The 4,918-nt window shown below is 43.8% G+C and overlaps 1 pseudogene; it reads right to left on the reverse strand.

Annotated features, from left to right (window-relative positions):
• Window positions 1–1,293: 1,293 nt before the first annotated feature.
• LOC147426605 (uncharacterized) lies at window positions 1,294–2,036 on the reverse strand (annotated as a pseudogene).
• Window positions 2,037–4,918: the final 2,882 nt, after the last annotated feature.

A 4,918-nucleotide genomic window follows, 5' to 3' on the forward strand; every position in this document is an offset into this window, starting at 1 on the left:
TCAAAACTAGGTCCTTTGATTTTTTACCATCAGTGTACTTACTACTTACTCTTTATTTTTACATTTCAAACCAAATGAATTCTGGCTTACCCTTCTCTTTAACACTTAAGTTCTTGAAACGAAGGAGAGAGTGACACATGGATACCCTCTCCTTCCTTGAAAATTTTAAGCTCAATTATATATAGTATAGATTATGTGTCGAAACTTGACTGAAAGAGAATAGAGAGACATTGCAAACACAAACACCACCACCATTGTATGGTTGAGGTATTGTTCTTTTAGGTCCTATAAAGACGTGTCTCTAGTTATTTTGATATTTTGCTCGTCAGATGAACATACGGGGTCTAGGAGCGGATTAAGGCAAATCCCGTCAGCTGTTGCTGACGTGGATTTTTTTCGCGCATAGCGAAAAAAAATTCTGTTGTCGTGTACTGCTTCGTGTCGACACCGTGGCAGACAATCTGTTGAGCTCGTGGCAGTCGTGACACTGTTCACGTGGTTGGGAAATGATGACAGTATGAGTATTCTAGAGGTTTTTGGCAGACAAACTGTGAAGCATCTACAGGTTTTTGGCAGACAAGCATCACAAAACAAAAACTGTTGTTAGGAGTATACAGAAACTGCTGCTCGTCATCACAAAGACGAAGATCTGTTAAACAGTCTGTACATTGCATAACAGAAGGAGCTACATATTTTGTACAGACAAGAAGGTTAAACCATCCACAAAATTTGCTTCATTTACATCATTACAATGCGCCAAAAGTTCGGACACGATGTGCAGAATTTATCATGCATTCTGGTTGCGATTTAGCATATTTGAGAACCTAGATAGTATCGCGTTTAACCGGTTGACTTGTGCTTTCAAAGCCATTAGTTCTTTGCCGAACGAGAAAATTTGCTCTTCCAGCTTTGTGACTTGCACATTCGCAACATTGATTGCATACTCCTCAATTGTGGTTCTCGAATTATGTATCGCTTCAATAACTTCAGACCGTAGTGAAGTTGTGTTTCTACTTTGGTCTCCAAGTAATTCTTTCAAAATTGCAGCAAGAGCATCCTCTATCCTATCAATACGTGCGTCTTCTACCATAGCAAAAGAGTCATCAGCTTGTGTTTCGGTTAGATGAACCATGCGGGTTTTGTCCTCTTCGTCCATCTGATCACTGCAACAAAAATAAATCAGCATCAGCTTATATTTTTTAGTCGGATTGAAAAGTAACAATGTTATTGCCAACAAACGGACCAGACTATGCAACTGTCGTTACATCAACACGGTGTACAAGCGGAATGAAATCATCTCCTATTTCTGGGCTTCTTATCGCAAGTTCAGCATCAAAATCGTTGACAAGAATTCTCGGTGGACTACAAAAGACGTACACGATGGTCAAAAAGTTGACAACAGATGCAACCACGCTTAGGCTGTCATAAGTATACCTTTGTGTCTCTTGCCAACGGGAGTTGAACCACTCGGCATGAGATTGAGTGTTTGGATGCGCATCATCACTAACAAATATATTTAAAATGTCTTCATACATTGTTGTGGATGGGTATACCATACATCTCCACAATGCTCTGATTTTTGCAAGATGCATTCCACGGCCTTGGTAAGGAGTTATCCAACATGATGATGGGTAGTAATTCCCACTCTTCAACATTACATGTAGTGTGGACAGAAAGTCGTTTCCTGCTGGATGTCGAAGCTTGAACTTCCAGTACATAAGCGCTCTATCAAAGATGTTTGCTGGTGTTAGGCAAACCCTGTTCTTCAATTGATCAACACCATATAAGCTATACAATTGTACACCGGCATTCACATTATCGTCACTAGTTATGTTGAGGACCACCTTTTGAAAGTGTGGTTCATCTTGGTCTTTCAGACAATATCCCACCATGCCTTCAAATGTATGCATCTTGTGCTGCTTTAGGCCACGGCACAAAACCATTGCACCTGCAGGTGCCGATTTTGCCCAACCTAAGTACGCTTTTATCTTCCTGTTGATAGCGATCAATGAAGTTGCCCAAATACGGATAATCATTTGTAGGTGAAGGTGCAGCAGCGCTCCTCCTCTCTCCAATGCACATAGACCTGCTAAAGTTTCTCTTTCAAGAAACAACCGCATGGACCCCAACAATCCTACATCTACATCGCCACCGCCAACAGATATGGTGACACTGACTTCCATTACTCTCGCCTCCGGTTTCTTTAGTTTTGACGTACCGGCATTACAACCCTTAGTATTCGTCACAGGTTCCTTCCCTTTGCCCCGCGCCTCAAACTTTAGCCGGGCCATTCTCAAGCCACCTACTATGTGGATGCTGTCATACACAAAGTGGCTTCAGCAAACTATACAGAGCATCTAAATGCAGGTTGAGCTATCCATACACAAAGTGCCTTCAGCAAACTATACAGAGCATCTAAATGCAGGCTGTGATAGCTCTTTGCATGTACCCAATAAGCTAATATTTTCCCTCGTTGCGTACACCACCAAAAACACATAGCATAAGCACTCAAAGAAACACTGCAACGTGCACAGAGCATCTGAATACAGGCTGATATTTTCCCTCATTGCGTACAAAGCATCTCACTGTGTGTACCCAATAGGCTGATATTTTCCCTCATTGCGTACCACTCACGTGTCGTACGATATCCAGGAAACAATGCATGACATACGCAGATAAACACAGAACCCATGCATTACAGCTAAACAATCACCAGCTGGTGTCGAGACCAACAGAAGAACACAACAGAGGTCAGCGCGTTACCTGTGTGTGTCACCAACCACTCGGAGAGAAGTCGAGCGAGGAGCACCTCTGAGGCACACTGCGAGCACGGTGTCAAACACGCTACAAAAAAATCCAGCCGTGCCTCTCTGGAGCCTACCTGCAACGCGTCGCCCATGACGAATCAGCCCCGCATGGACGTGTCAGCCCTGCATGGATTAATCGAGTCAGCATCTCGATAGATTCCATCAATTCGAGCTGCTTCCCAAAATTGGGGCTCCATACTGGTTAATATGAATAATTCTTTAATGATGGTTCCATTGGGGGGATAGTTAAGCAAAATCAAACATTTAATTAATGGATGTGACTACATTGCAGTTTATATGGGGAGAGAGTTAAGCAAAATCAAACGTTTAATCAATGGATGTGACTACATTGCAATCCATATGGAGAGAGGCATCCATCCATAGGAGAGAACAATCGAGATGGGGGTACAAATTGCAAAATTATGTCTCTGTACATACCACCATCGCATGCAAAGTACACATTATTTTAATCCATGTGAAAGGCAGGTGTCAAAGGATGTAATTACTTGATATTCATAAAAAGTCATAGCATCCACCTAAGAGAAAGAGGCCCCATGGATGGGTAGTGGTTGGCGTTGTATTGGTAAAGGTAACCTCTTTGTGTGTCTGTCAATGTTTACATCCTTGATCACCACCTTATATGGTCCTAGTTAGGCCGGCCGCCTCTCTCTCTCCCCTTATCTCCCTCTTTATCGCGTGCAAAGGGGCTTGTTTTTGTTTTGGACTTTAGCCTTCAGGTCGCAGATTGCGACACGTGTAAAGGGCTCCCCCTTCCACCATATTATGTTAGTAGATAATTCTTCTTGTGGTAACTTTTTACAGAACTCTTTTTCTGGTGCCATGACCTAAAATATGTGCCTCTAATCATTTTTGTATTTGTTTTGGTAAGAATATCCAGAGATGCTCCCTTTTTTTCCTTTAGAAAAGTGAGGAAAGGACACGAACACATTTTTTAAACATTTTTTTATGTTTTGTTTGAAAGCGAGGTCTCTGTGTGTCAGTGTGAGCGAGTGACGCAAAGAGAATGCGGGACGTAGACGCGTGAGCAGCAGACAGATTTTTTGTTCGCATTGTGGGGGTATGGTCGTATGTGCAGCTAGTACTCAGAGTTGCAGAATTGCTTCAGAGAGAGAGAGAGAGAGAGAGAGAGAGAGAGATGGATATCGTATCTATGCATAATCTCTCCCAAGCAGCGTGCGTGCTTGTGTGTGTGTGTCTCAGGCATGGGAAGAGCAAGGGAACGAGCAGGGGAGTCTGTCTCTCTTTCTCTGTTATCATTCGCAGCAACGAAATCCTCTGAGTGGGCAGCACCATATTGTGACGCAAGGTTGACTTGGGTACGCAAGACCTGCAGATTCAGGCATTTTTGTTTGCAACAGTGACGCAGTCGACGCAGGCACTCATTCGAGAGCCGCAGTGCGAGGTGGGAACCAGCAACGACTGAGGTTTTTCTTTTGCGAAGGCCAGATGGAAGGAATCTTGTCGATTAATAAATTAATGAAATGCTGTATGAACTGGTGATACCAAAGTTGTTTAATTTTAGATCTAGAGACTGATTCATAAATGTCAATACTCTATTCCTCACACATTGACAAGGTCGTGCTTCTATACTAATAGATAATGGGGGAGGGAATTCCGCCCCCCCCCCCCCCCCCCCCCCCCCCCGACACGTGGCAGTAGGAGAATTGTCTGGCAGTGTGCCCTGCACAAACGGCGAGACAGGACATCGTTGTGAGAGAGAGAGAGGGAGAGCACGCCTGGTGCACCCACAGTTGGAAGCGGCCCCTCCCCCCGGGCCAATGCGTGAGAGATAGATAGATAGATAGATAGTTCTATTATCGTCCTGGGAGGTCAAATATGACCTATGGGACCAAATGAACATGTCACGTGGTGTGAGTGGAGTTCATAAGTGACTCTCGATGCTCAAAAATGGCTGAAATGAGCGTCGCAATAGAGAGTCCACATCGTGGTTGGGAGAGGAAGGTATGTAGGGAGAGATCATGGCTGAATATATGGGGAAAAGAGGACCTAATGTGGTCAAAAGCTGAGCACTCAAGTAGTGTGTGGTACTCACTCTCTCGCACTTGACGAGGGCATAATGTGCAAAGTCG

Source organism: Adiantum capillus-veneris, chromosome 24 (genome assembly GCF_014529385.1).
Source record: "Adiantum capillus-veneris isolate H3 chromosome 24, ASM1452938v2, whole genome shotgun sequence".
Lineage (NCBI taxonomy): Eukaryota > Viridiplantae > Streptophyta > Polypodiopsida > Polypodiales > Pteridaceae > Adiantum > Adiantum capillus-veneris.